Source organism: Dermacentor andersoni, chromosome 1 (assembly GCF_023375885.2).
Source record: "Dermacentor andersoni chromosome 1, qqDerAnde1_hic_scaffold, whole genome shotgun sequence".
Taxonomy (NCBI): Eukaryota; Metazoa; Arthropoda; class Arachnida; order Ixodida; family Ixodidae; genus Dermacentor; species Dermacentor andersoni.
This window is the reverse complement of record NC_092814.1, coordinates 267,719,002-267,733,783: the sequence shown is the minus strand read 5'-3', so window position 1 is coordinate 267,733,783 and position 14,782 is coordinate 267,719,002. Positions and strand designations below refer to the sequence as shown.

At 45.7% G+C, this 14,782-nt stretch overlaps 1 protein-coding gene across 1 annotated transcript in view; it reads right to left on the bottom strand.

Annotated features, from left to right (window-relative positions):
- Positions 1-9,494, bottom strand: part of LOC126548307 (uncharacterized) — an 88,736-nt gene extending 79,242 nt beyond the window's left edge. Inside the window, exon 1 of the mRNA XM_055063129.2 lies at positions 9,003-9,494. The gene's annotated coding sequence lies outside the window, so the exon portion shown is untranslated. The remainder of the gene's footprint in view (positions 1-9,002) is intronic.
- Between the last annotated feature and the right edge of the window lie 5,288 nt (positions 9,495-14,782).

Here is a 14,782-nt window from a genome sequence, read left to right as displayed (position 1 = left end):
AAGCTTGAGCAGACCACCGGGTCGAGAGAAATCAATGGAAACTGTAGAGGTAGTCATGCAAGCTCACATCCAGCTGATTTTGTGCCACATGTCATTTTCAGATATCGCCAACGCAGTCCTAAGTGCGTGGTTTGCGCGTTCTAGAGAAGTGTGTTGACATCTGCCCAATACGTGAGCCGCTTGCAAGCAATTTATGGCCTCAGCAGAGCTAAATATACTGCCACAGGCGGCGGTCCTGCGGCCGGTGCTTAGACGATGAAGAGGACGACGGTATGGCTACCTGGTGTGCACGCGCGAGCCCTACCTTTGCTGCAGTGTTGGCCGCCTTGCCTTGTAAATATAGCCTCTCTATAGTTTTTCCCTGCAACGTCTTTGATGGAGCTATGTAACAATACGTTCTTCTATGAGCAGGTTGTCATCTTGCTTCTTTTTATTCTTCTGGCTATCATCATTTGGAGTCTGCAATTGGAAAGCGGGCGGATAACTAAAGAAGGAGGCTAATTCTCCTGTGGAGCTCTCGATCTCTGAATAGCTGGATCCTACTGCCTCCTTTTTTTTTTTTTTTTTTTGCAAGGGTCATCAAAACTGCCTTCCTTCTTCCCTAGACATATTTTTCGGTCGCTCAGATTCTAATTTTCATTCTTCATTAAAACTTTTCCTGAGCTAGTTGATTCAGGACCACGATGTAATGATAGTGTTCAGGACTATGCAACGTACAATCAATGACAAGCTTAGGGCAGATTGCACAAAAGTACGACGATATATATATATATATATATATATATATATATATATATATATATATATATATATATATATATAAACAAGAAGAAAGATATATATAAACAAGAAGAAATATATAAACAAGAAGAAAGGGGGTTAAACGAGGGGCCCGATTTTTATTAATCATATCATAAGAAGCCAACAAACAATGACACCAAGGACAACATACAGGAAACTACTTGTACTTACTAATTGAATTAAAGAAATTATAAATTATTGGAAATGAGAGTGGATGAAAAAACAACTTGCTGCAGGTGGGGAACGATCCCACGTCTTCGCATTACGCGTGCGACGCTCTACCATTTCAAGGCATCAACATTGATGCCTCCAGGTAGCATGTGTGGGTTTATTGACCAGCTGCCTTCACCAAAAAAGGCCACGTACTCGTGACGCCTGCGGCAGAAAGGATGTTCCACATCCGCCGCCAAGGTTTGTGAGTGGTGGCACTGGCTAACACTCCCAGGGTTCGTTCCCCAACTGCGGCAAGTTGTTTTTTCATCCACTGTCATTTGCAACAATTTATCATTTCTTTAATTCAATTAGTAAGTAGAAGTAATTTCCCCTATGTTGACCTTGGTTGTCATTGTTTGTTGGCTCCTTATGATATATATACATATATTAAAAGATAAAGCAGCGGAAATGAAAGCAAAATGATTTGGGGCCACGTTCCGTCCTCTTTATTATGTGCCTTGTCCCTTGTCCTAGGATGGGCACTTCACTTATTTCGCAACGCTTATGACTCGCTCTCTTCAAGTATGCTTCTCCTCATTCATGACCGCCATTTAGGAAGCATTCTTTACAGGTAAATACGAAAACCTTTTTAGAGGGCAGTCTAAGAGCAAATACCAAATCGGGATGAAAATGTTAGAATGCGTTTTTAGAGCTCCTTCAACATTTCTTGTTTTTGTTTTTGCTTTTTAGAGCGCAGCTCTTAGGCGCCCGATCCTGTGGTGAGCGTCGGCGTCTCTCGTAACCGAGCGAACGAGCACAACGAAGGAAGAAAGAACCAACGCGGAGCGCAGCGGGAGATCAAAGGCGGTGATAGCGAAGAGAGTGCGAGGAGGAAAGTCGAGGAGGAGGGTATAGCAAAAACGTGATAAGAAAGGCGTAGTGGTGGCCAAGACGTGCTCTGCGGCGACGATGGCCACGAGAAGGCGTCTATTCACCGATGACGCCACCGATACCATATATGGAAACAAAGTGCTGCATGAACGAAGGTGTCTGTAGCGGCTGCTGTGAATCGCGCCCACGCGTCAGCCACGCGCTGCCTCTCGCGATCTACCGATTAGCGAGGCACTTCACTCTGTTTGCAACGTGCCGAACACGGCTCCACTATATCGCCAATATATCGCGAAATGTAAACACGTACAAAGATGTGCTCAAATTTCGCAGAAGGGAGTATCGTTTTCGTCGCTGAGTTTTCTTTCGGCAAAAATATATGTCTTACTTCAGTATCCGCTTTTTTGACCTTTGCGCTGAGAGCAGGCCGACGGAATCCCTATGTGACACCACAGCTTTCGCAGTATTTGCCGGCCCTCGTCTTGAAAGAAAAGTAAACTTACAAAAGGCAAATTTCAAAACCCGTTAACCTTTGCTGAAGTGTTGCATTCTGCGATGCCCAAGGTCAGGAAATGGAGACTGCATGACATACCGTCACCATCGGCAAGAGGAAATAAATCTGCGGCTAACGCTCATCACACTATAGTGTCTGCACCCACTAATAAGTCCAGCGTGTGCCCATGTCATTCTCAAGGGGTGGTGCAGAGAGGCAGTTTCGCCTACTCACTCGTCGCATTATATTAGATCATTGAAATACAGCGTAATTCGCCAACGCCTGTCTGCAAGTATGAACTCACACGTGCCACTGGCACGTCTTTTTCCTTTACCTTCTGTACTGACGCACTCTTGATGGCTGACGTTCCCCATAGATTGCGAGAGCACTGTATTCTCGACTCAATCTGAGCGTTTAAGTCTAAGCAGTAGCCACAGAAAAATCATATGCCAAGAGAATCGTGCGATTAGCTTGCGCCAATGATCCACCTACAGTAATCACATCGCGTCAAACAGTGCGCTTTCTTACGCGTTCGTTGTGTGTTCTTAAAGAAGAAGCACCTATCTCCATATGTCTGTTTCTTCGTTTCCCAAGAGCAGCCCACGTAATATAGCGATAACGCGCCATATCTATACTTCTCCTCCTCTTTCTCCTCCTCTCAGTGTTGGTAATTTAGCAAGAGAGTCGCTAAATTGAGAGCCTTTTAATGCGATTAGCATTCTTAGGATTCTTCACGCCCTTTACGGGATGTTTGTATGTTTCTTTATGTGTCTCTAACGGTTTTCCCACCGCCTGAGGTCACTTGGTAGTTCATGCTCTAATGGTTAGAGTATCGGACTGCTGTGCTGAGGGATGCGTGTTTTAAACCAGACTTTGGACCAACTTGGGTCACTGAGTATGTGCCACTCGGTATGTGCCACTGGGTATTCCGCTTTTCAATGGCAAAAAAGATCCTTTCAATTTTATCCGATGCTGAACGGAATAAAACGCGCGTCACATGTGTTCAGACACGTGCCACGCGCGGGCATCACGGCGGTACCGCTATATGGCGCAGCATGTCCAGAGGGATGCACCAGAGAGGAGGAGCCCGGCTCCACACACGCCTCACACATGACGTGTTTCGGCGGTGGCAATGCGGTGGTGTGCCGCTACATTGCTTCAATGCTAATCGTTTTAATTTCAACATTCATCGTGAGATGGGTTCTGTTAGAATTTATGCAGTCACCTTAACGACAATTAAGTTTACGTTGTGGAGTATTAACGACGTTTTTATTGTCTTGTTTTGTGTGTGCGTGTGCGTGCGTACGTAAACAACCAGTAAAGTGCCCTAGTAAAGTTCCTCAAGAGGTGTTGACTGAGTTCAATGCATCACCCCCATCTTATACCTAGGGGAATTCTGTTTGTCGCAACTTTCACATGCATACTGCAGAGCTCATTAGTGAGCCCTCTGGGTGCACGAAAGCTGGTTTTCTGGGCAGACCGAAATCTCAAGATCTGTTACTGTCTTAGAAAATTGGGGGTTGTTGTCCTCATTCATATTCTGCCCATTGACTAGCCACCGCAGAATGTAATTTAAATATTTAGTTTAAGAACATTAGGTAAGACGTCTAGGAACTGATAAAAAAAGGTAGCACTCCGAGCGAGTCATCATCACTTAGCGAGAGAGAGTATTTCGGGGCGCGACCTGGCCACCTTGTCCACCCCCCCCCCCCCTCCCCGAAAAAAAGCTACCAACCCTACCTTCTCCTACTTCGTATATTTTAAAGACTACTTATTTCCTCTATGCTAACTGAAAAGCCCGCTTTATTGCACGTCCAAATTCTGATTGTTAGACAGAAACACTGTAAAGCGTGCTTTATGGTTTGCACGCAAGTTCTTAGGTGCAGCTTTCTTCCAAAAAAAATACGTAGAAATAAATAAAAATGCACTGACAGCGTACGTTTTAAGCACATCATTTCGATGAATTATTTATGACTCTTCTCAAAATGGAAATGTTTACTCCTCCTTTTGCAGTACGGTTTTCGGCCTCCTGTGCACATAATTATTATTGCCATAGAGAGCGGTGCAATGAGAAACGTTTCTGTTAGTGGACTGGTTGTTTAATGAGTATATAGACCATCTTATATCCGCATATCGAGTTTGTTTTCAATTGTGCTTACCCCTGTGCCTGTTTAATAACTTTCCTTGTGACCGCTTGGGCTGTCATTGTGGGGGTAGCTGCCCCATGAAGCTGCTCATGATAGCAGCTTTTCGTGGCGCCCTCTGTCCTTGTATTTTTCAAGGAAATAAAATTGATGATTGATTGATAATGATGATCACCTAAATGCTAGAGACATTATACGCATATTTCCGGTAAATTAGAGAATATTAAAAGAAAGGTATCCAATCAGTGCATTCTACGAGTACTAAACTATCTAGCTGAATGTCAAAGATAAAAAGGAGGCTTGAGAGCGAGCTCATAGGCATAGCGCTCAGAGTTAGGGAGCCGGTGGTATGCGCTGAAAAAACAAATGGTGGCTACATAATTGCACAATTATATAGCGGTGTTTACATGATCGCTGACTAGGAGGAAGAAGTGGAGTTGGACATGTGATATGAGTAGAGCAGATAACCGATGTTCTAATATAGTAGCAGAATTGGCGGCGCCAAAGGAAGGGAAGCACAGTCGATGACCGCAAAGGATTAAATAGGGTGATGAGATAACGATAGTTCCAGCTGTAATATAAGGTTGGACGACTGAAGATGAGGGTAATTGTAAATCGCAAAGAGTTAAGCCTTCGTGCTGCAGTGGACATGAGGTAGGCTGATGTTGTATTATTATTATTATTATTATTATTATTATTATTATTATTATTATTATTATTATTATTATTATTATTATTATTATTATTATTATTATTATTATTATTATTATTATTATTATTATTATTATTATAAAGCCTAAATTGTACGCTGCACTGACCAACACCACCTACATCACATCGACAAATCAACAAAAGGCCCGCGCGCTGTTACTGGGACGTCATTTCGGAAGACCAACGCACCCACTGAAGCCCACGCTTCTGAACAAATTGCCCTTTTGAGTGACGGACGTGGCACACACTGAAATGTCTTCCCGCGCGACATCATAACTCAAAGCGCGCAGGCCTTCTCCTATCGAGAAAGTACTGCCCAGACATTTTCCAGCTTCTGGGAGCTGCCTTTTATTACGCAGTCACGTACTGTATCTTAAGCTAGCGAGAAAATAAAACGCATCAACTTTTCGCGACATTTCTGTTGCTTCATACAAAAACTGTGATAGCTCACCGCGTACAATAAGAGAAGAAAGAAACGTTCAAGGGAATAGAATGTTTTCTCATAACGTCCCACTCTATTGTTATCGCTATCGCTCCGGCAAGGTGGTACCTGCGAATGCGCGGCGTCACTGTGCACGCAGTTAGCGCATTGGCATTGGCGGTAACGATAGTGGTAACGCTATGCTGAAACCCTCTCATAAGAAAAAGAGCTCTCTTTGGGCCTTAGCTGACCTCGATTCTCTACATGTCAACTCTAGCCGAGTATATCCGGTGTCCTCGTGTTTCACCTTCTTACCGAGTTTAAAAGCCGCGTGGTCTCGAAATATTTTTTCTGCTCTCCTTGGGACTTTAGCTTACCCTCGTTAGTCGTTCGTGGGGCTAAGATGCGGAGAAAATGTTGAAAAGGGAAGTTTTTTTATCAGTTGAACACCAGTCCATTTTTTCGAAGTCAAAAAATAACAGTCAGGCGAAATGCTATAAGTCAATTTCCTGGCACGGTCATTTGAAAGAGTCAGGTTTGCAATCTACTTTGTCTAGTTTGAATTCTCCGGGCTTTTAAGACCAACAGGCGGCATAGGCCAACTAATCTGTACAATTAAACGTGAGCACAAGTATAAGATTACGTTTAACCCAGGCCCAGGAAGCAATGTACAAGCGGAGCATGGAACCTCTCGGAATTCTTCATAAACTTTTTTAACTGTGCCAAAGCTGACTGACTGCCTGTTTTGATTTGAAAGCCGATAACTGCCCATAAATCCCGGGCATATCTTGCAGAGGATATGCTTAAACGTGGAGAACGCACAGTCTGCCTATATATATATATATATATATATATATTGATTTAGTTGGTGTAGATGTGTAATGAAATATTGGCTTTTCTGTGACGTGTTAAAACTTGTGCTTCCATTTCGTAGTCGTCGCTCAACAAGTGAGTACCTGCATTGCGCCAGGTAAAATGCTGCAGTGGTCATATGCATAGCTGTCCGATTTCGGTTCTGCATTTCTGTTCATCGTTTTCTGCCGAGTAATACTCTTAATAAAAATAATTGAGGTGCAAAACTTCACTCTTTTCTTTTAAAGTCTATATGCTGCATAAACTGATATACGGTTAAAAGCAAATGGTGGAAGAAAATGGTAAACAACGATAGAAACGAGAGAGAGAGAGAGAAATGACACCATAATGTTGTTCCACGTGTGTTTTTGTCTTAGTGCTCTATCACGTAGTGGTAACTATGACTCGATCTGACTAAACCACCATGGCTGTGAGCGGCGCTTGCCAGCACTTCCAGAGCTTGACCTAGTGCACACGCGCAAGTGCCCAAGAAAGCGGGCGCTGGAGACAGCCGCCGCCGTAGCTCACTTGTCAGGGCGTCGCACGCAGGTAACGCGCAAGATGCGGGCTCGACTCCCACCGTTGGCAAGTCGCCTTCTCGTCCAATCTCATTTCCGTGTTTCGTGTTATTTCTGCCCTTCCGTTAAAGGAACGCCTAATTCGCCCCTGCTTTCGCTGGCCTCATTCTCCGTGGGTTGGACGAATAGTCGAGCCCCTCGGTTCCTTTCTGTTCTTCTCGCTCGACCACCTTGTTAAGGTCTGAAAGAGGCCGTCAAAGAACTGTTGATGTATAAACCTCTCGTAACGCTTGCCAACATTAACGCAGCGTTTGTACTTCCGAACGCAGTCGGCCGAGATTATTTCACTGCCCTGCGCGCTTCGAAAGTGCGTTTGTGACACGACACCCTAATGATTCCTCTCGACAGTCCCAGAACTCGAGCTCACTCAGCGCTACATCCACTATCCAGCGTTGCGCTGCTGTGCTCGAGGTATGCCGAATGCAAAAAAAAAGAAAAAATGCGCGTGTACTGTGAAATGCGGGCATGTTAAAGAATCCCAGCTTGTCAAAAATTAATCCGGAGGGAGACCCCCAACACGGTGTGCCTCATACTTAGGTCGTAATTCTGGCACGTTAAATCCCAGAATACGTTGTTTTCTTAATTCAGCCGATATATATATATATATATATATACACATATATATATATATATATATATATATATATATATATATATATATATATATATATATATACATATATATATATATATATATATATATACATTATAAGCGTTGCAGTAGCTGCGGTGTTAGCGAAAAGTGAAGCGCAAGTGTAATGTAAACGGCGGTGACATGTCGATGACGCCCGAGAAATGTAACGCCACTGAAGTGACATTTCCTAGAAAGCAAACATCGCTTGACTGCGTAACTTCATGCCCGATACAGCGGTGCATCGAGTCCAATCTGAAATTGTCAGCAAATTATTCTAACCATTATTTATTTGTCGTAGCAAGCGCGAACATGTGATTGTTACATTCCCCTCCCTTTATGCGCCTGTTCGCCTCACATGCACCGTGGAGCAAAAATTATCAAGCCGAATATAAAGAAAAGGTTGGCGCTGTAATTATGAGTTTAAGATTTGTGTTATGTTCAGTGAACTCCAAGCTCATCTCCATACTTAGATGTACCTACAGCGACAATACATCTTCACATGTCTGCGCAAATAAACGTAAAATATATTATGAAATTATCGATTCCGTCCGAGGTTAACAAATATCGGAGTATAAATTTAAAAAGAAGAAAGCTTCATAACATGCTTCATTGCAATTGATTAGACGCGCAACCGCAAACAGCGCAATGCTTCGTGCGCCAAGTGGACTTTGTATTTATAAAACTTATCAGAAGTTGATCAAGATGTGTGTTCATTTCATTTGAAGCTTCAGAAGCCCTGTTGCACTGAAAGACAATTGCACATAAGCAAATACTTGAACATATATTTGTTTAGGCGCATATCTCTATATATTCTGTCTTTTCTATATTGAACTAAAAGCATTTTTTCAATGTTCACGTTTTTTTTCCCCACTGAAAACCGCATTTCCTGCGTGCTTATAAAGCCCGGTTTCGCATTTAGGAATGTCGCCGAGCTGTGCACTACACGCATGGTAGTCCCGTCAATTACCTCCAACTGAATCAAAATAAGCTTTCAAGAAACTTCAAGGCGTTGGGGAAGAGCGTTAAGGCCACATGCTCTGCAGAGAACCCGAATCATAAAACTTAAAAGATTATTCTCACCATGACATATAGTTTAAAGCCTCACATGCACTACTTGACATATTATATTATGATTTCGAGTGCTTCTGAATGTTAAATAAGAGAGGCAGGATTGAATATTCAGTAAAGTTCACCTAGCGCCTTCAGTGCATGTATCAGTAGGGTTCACCGAGACGTTAACTAAGCAGAACCACTTAGTTTACGCCTCAGTGCCTAACCAATATATTTCCAATGTAGCAGATGTGTGCAACCGCGTGCTGCAGCTCACCTGCCTGAGGGAAGGGGTGAACGCTCCGAGTTTGTCAAAACTCGTTCGCTAGCGCCGTGGCCGCCTCTGGTCGATGGCTTCGCAGAGTGCTGAAGACGGCGGGAGCACGCGACAGTACGTTGCACGCGGTGCAAAGGCGGTTCACCGGCGGTGAGGAAAAGAGAAGTCCTTGACCGAGCCGGTGATGTCGACTCGAGCCGAGTGTCAGTCAGACGGTACGGATTCCGAAACTGTGTCTTACGCCGCACGCGCTTTGGCTACCACCACTGTGCCGGGACTAGCTGCAACACTTTTTCGAATTCCCGCTCGCACGCCGAAGACATGAGCGCAGCACATGAGCGGCGAGCAGTGAAATGAACTCTACACGCTCTCCTTGTCGGTTAGGGGCGCTCGTTCGACTGATGTCTGTGCCCAGTTCGAGCTTGCATGCGGGCAAGTGCGTGACGAGGCAGCAGCGTCCATGGTCGCTGCGCGTCCCGAACAAAAGCGCGATGCCGACTGGCGGCCGCTTCCATTGCTGGCTGTCGGAGCGCGCGCGCGCCCTTCGAAAAGAAAGGAGGGGGGAGAACGAAGTCCTTTCCCCTCGACACTTCCCTTTCCCACTTCCCCACTTCCCTCGTTCATCTGCTCGTCGCTCATCCGCTCCCGTCCGACGTGCTTCCCTCCCTCGCCGCCAGCTCGCGGAGGCGCGCCACTTAAGATTCCAGATTTCTGATCCCGCTCTTCCCTGCGCACCCTCGGCTTTCCACCGCGCACTCCTCTACATCCCTCAAATTCGCTCGTTCCAGACGGCGCTCAGGAAGAACGGGAAGCAGAGCGCGACGGCCGCCGTCGAACGTGGAGAATGAAGGAGGGCGTCCTGGGAACTGATGGGAGTGTGCGCGGCGACGTCACTTCCGCCTCTCCTCTACAGCCGACGAGGCTGGCCGATTGGTCGATCCCGAGTCCCGGAGGGCGTTACTGCCTCGCATCGATCGGCGACCAGCGAGAGGCGTGTCAACCGGCCGCCGCCGGCAGTGGCAGCAGCAACACCACCGGCAGTTCATCGCAGTCGGCGTACACCTCTCACACGGGTTCTTATACTATCCGCTTGGCTCTGAAGGCCGACAGTGGCCTGACGTCAAGTGAAGTGGTCACGGCAGTTGCTTTGTACTGCCACGCCAGGCAGTGTTGTCGAGGCGTCTGAAAACACGATAAACGTTTGTTTGGTTGTTCTGTAAGTCATTTCTTTAATCTATAATGTTGTTTTAAGTGATTTCCTTCGTGTTGTTTCTGGCTTATGAATCAATTTGCAACAGTCACCACTACGCACACACATCTATGCTAGTGCATGCATTAAATAAATAGATAAAATCGCCGTGAGTTTCGACAGGAAGTAGCAGAAGTCGCCTTTTGCCGCGGGACCACTTTTATCTCTGGGACGCTTGCCGGGCGCCTTGCTGGTTGCGCCAGCAACAAGGGGTCCCGTTTTCAACAACGTTGAATCGCAGACATCCCGAAAAACAGCCTAAATTCTGACTCCAAGAGTGTAGGTCATAAGAAAGACTGGGAAGGAAGGACTCAACCCAAAAAATCCCAGAGAAAGAAAACTAAAGAAGCCGGCAATGAACTGAGACTCCAAAGGCGTGAAATGTGCGAAGAACAAGAAAACGTCTATACGCGAGTTCAAAATGCGTTCGGTAGTGGCACAATCGCTGTCTCTAGAGAGCTAACAAGGTTCTGCGGCAACAAAAACGAATGACAGTGAAAACAGAGAGGGAGAAGTTGAGGGAGATCCTAAACGCGGGCACCGCGTGCGCGGATGCCGCCAAATGTCGACGCGTGCCGACGGACCGTGGCTGTTCCCTTATTATCGAGTCGCCGGCGCCTTATTATGCCGCCTGGCCTGCCGCCTCTCTCTCTCGCCCTCGGAGCGCGCCAGTGTCACGCGGCCTCCGCCGGAGCGGCAGAGCCGCGTTGGCAGCGCACGGCGCGGCCTTTCCGGATCGGAACTGCCGGCGGCGATATCTCGTTAATTCGCTTGCCTCGGACTGCAAATAATTAATTGCGGAGCGCCTCGGGGTACCCGGAAAAAGAAAGTAGAGACCGAACAAAGAGAGGGAAGGCGGGAAAAGAGGGCCATGTTCCGGGTTCACGCGCGAAAGGTTGGCGCCAAGGGCGGCCAATTGGGACCAATCCCGGTAACGAACTCTGAGCGCGTATATCCAGAGCACAAAATCGGATGGGGGGGGGGTCAACCCTCCCCCTTTCGCCATCTCCCTACAGGCACAACTTGGGCGCAGGCACAACTTTTCCAGCGTCATTTCAGACGTCCGCCTGGCGTTGCGTGAAGATGTCGCCGCGCGGCGAGCTGCGGAGTTATCGCATGGGTGAGAACGACGCCTTTAGGAAAGCGACACTAAAGTGTAATATTAGGTCGAGCCGGTGGGTTCGTAAATGACACCGAAATTAAATTTGCGAAATGGCAAAACAGACAGTCTTAGCGCGAGCGGTGGCTCGGCAAGCGAGAAAACACACAAGAAAGACGGCTAACGACGCCACCTTGGAGGTGCCCCACTATCTCCTTGTGACGTCATAGATTAGCTTATTGGAGACAAGTCAATTGCTTATCAATAAACAAAGACTACGATGGACTCTAAGGTTATGAAAAAATGAAAGTAACGAATCTTAATTTCTTTTTTTTTTTTTTTCTGAACGAAACAGACTCGGGACAGCCAAAAAAGCTTTGAAATCCGTGACGTTGCACTGAGGCTTAGACTCCAAGTTCAGAAAGGAGAACCTTAAGGTTCATTTATTTTCCTAATAACCATTGCAACTTTTTTCCTCGAGGTAGTTGAGAATAGAGATTGGAAAGACCCGGCCTTAACCAGTCTAAAATAAAGCGATTCGAAAAGCGAAGCTTTCTCTGTAATCTAATAAGCATGTAAAAAAATACTTCGAATATCAAATCAGATACCGAATATTTCCAATTTCTAAACAAATGGTAATCTAAAGGTTGCATGGAGTCCGTTCGGCAAAGAAAAAAAATCAAGATTTATTTGCGTTCATACATCTGATTGGGCCTTAACAACTGGACATCAAGTCAACTGGTAAGCTTCTAAATCCGATATAACATAAAGGTGATCGTACTTGGTTCACTAAACATTGACAGTAATAAGATACATAATGGAACAGAAAGTCACCATATGCATGGAGTGGATTGGCGTGCTCGTTTAGTGAGATAAGTCTAATGCTATAGCCCCGCAAATCATCCTAAAGGAATCCAAATGTAGTTACACTGGCCAAATAATATAACGTTTTGCATTAAACGAGACCGCTAATTCGTAGGCTACTTATTAAATGACATGATTATTTAACAATTAGAAACCATTGTGCACAATGATCTCCTCCATCCGTTCATTCAGGAACTGGTACGCCCGCGCAACAACTGCGGTTTCCACGCTGAAGTACAGAACCGTCTCCCTGTAGACTGCAACAATTTAAAAAAAAATTAATTATGCAGTATTACGTGCCAAAACTACAATCTGATTGTCAGCCACGCCGTATAGTGAAAGACTCCGGAATAGTTTGGACCACCTGAAGGGTTCTTTAACGTGCACCTAAATCTTAGTACGTGGGTGCCCTCGCATTTCGCTCCCATCGAAATGCGGCCGCCGTGGCCGGAATTTGATCCCGCGATGCAACGACTTTTGTTATTCCATATATCATTCGAACAGGAACGAATATTCGACAATTTGTATTATTGACGCGTGTAATTGTTTGCCTTTCTCGGGTGACCGCTTTTCACCGGCTAACAAATGTTAAATGGTATCGCTCAGCGCAGGACGCGCCTGCATGTATCGGAAGTTTCTTGAATGTTATCGATGGTTATGTCCGTTGCCTGTGGTCACCGAACCTTGTGTAATCTCACTGTATGCACGACATGAACTGTGTAGTACTTTCTGGAACGCGCGCGCGCGCACCAGCGATTACGCTGGAATATTCGACGAGTCTTGTGTAAAAGCCGACGAGCTTGACTTGCTGGTCAGATTTCGACGATCGCCGACTGTGCTAGCTACTATCGTTGAGCTTTGAGTGCCACTTATTTTGCTGGGCACAGGTTCACGCAATAAAGAGATAACGTTTCAAAATCACGCTTTTGACAGTGTGTTGTCGTCATGACAACGTGACAATCTTGAATCCTCGAAGTGAATACGAGTCGAACAGCAAAGACTCTCCGAGTCATACTCGAACTATATAATATTCGCACATGCGTAGTCATTTAGTGCCGAGAATTTGTGCCCCTACAAATGTGACGCGTGCAAGACAGGATGAGCGGCCGTATTATTGCAAATGGCATGGAGGAAGAAAAAAAAAAACACTGTGCGCTCGTTCTAACGTATCTAATGTATATGTGTAGAAACGTGAAGTTCTGCGCGCTTCTAACACCGACATTGAAAGTTTCCTTTCTCTGGTACAGAGCGAATACAGACACCGCGCTGTGTTTGTACCTGTTTTCTACGCTGCGCTCGTCATAGCGCTGGTACATGTACAGACAAGTAAACACAACCTCGTTACGGAAGATCAATTTTTTACAAACAATTTTTTATATATCTTTATGTACAGATAAACACACGTACGATGCCATCAGTGCTATAGTGTAGGTGTAACGTTGAAAAATAGGGGTCATATTTTGTAACGATTCTATCAATTTTCCATACTTCTTTCCATTTCATCATTGGCTGGCAGAACTCCACACTTACGTTATTGTTGATATCAGCCACTCTTTTCGATAGGCGACAAGACTTAAATACAATCAGTGGAACAGAATCTGAAGCGAGCTTCTATCTTTAGGCGTGTGGGCTCCTATAAGAATTAACCGGCCGCATAGCTTTCTGCACTTTTCCGCAGCATGTCGAGAATAGTTGCATTCGCAAACATTAAACCACTGCCTACCATGCTGCGTCTAACGACATGATCGATCGATCGATCGATCGTGCAGAAACATTAAAATGCTGTCTTCACGTTTTCCTGACAAGAGGATTCTGCGGACAGAGCGGCTTACCCTCGTTCTACTGGACCTCCGGAGTGCGCTCAAGAACGACTTGCAGTGATTCGCGGCTGAGATTGTTTTCTGCAGAACGCTGCTGTTACCTTGGGAATTGTTTAATGAGAATTCATCACCCGGTCCATTGACTTCACTGAATATACGCAAGTCGGCTTCAAGCAATGATAGACGCCATCGGTCCACTACCTTTTCGCTCAATTCGTCGGAACACCTTTGTCAGCCCGCACCTTATAGTGACTGCACACACATTTTCTTACGCCACAACGCAGTCCATGTTCCACTACAACCAGGGGCGTAGCCAGGGGGGGGGGGCTTATGGGGCTTCAGCCCCCCCCCCCCCCCCAAAATTTTTTCGTGCTGTCCATGCACCGCCGACAAAAGTAACCCTCGGCGCCGGAAATCATTCTGGATTTTGTGTAGAGCGTCTTTCTCACGCTCGAAAAGCCATTTCACCGCGAAAATTGCGAACTCGGGCTGAATTTCGTGGCAACGCCCACGCACCGGGTGTCACATAACGCAAGCAGCCCCATCCGAGCACAAAGTTTCAAGGATGTTTCCATGGCGAACGGGCTCGCCGCGGCATTTCGCAGAGGCCGCGGAATCTACACTCTATCATGGAATTTACGGAGCGCGTGGATATCAATTCCGAAACTTTATGGGTATAAAGTTCTCATAAACTTTTGCATTGACATGCAAAAGTTTTCCATAAACATAGGTGCATTGACATTTCCAA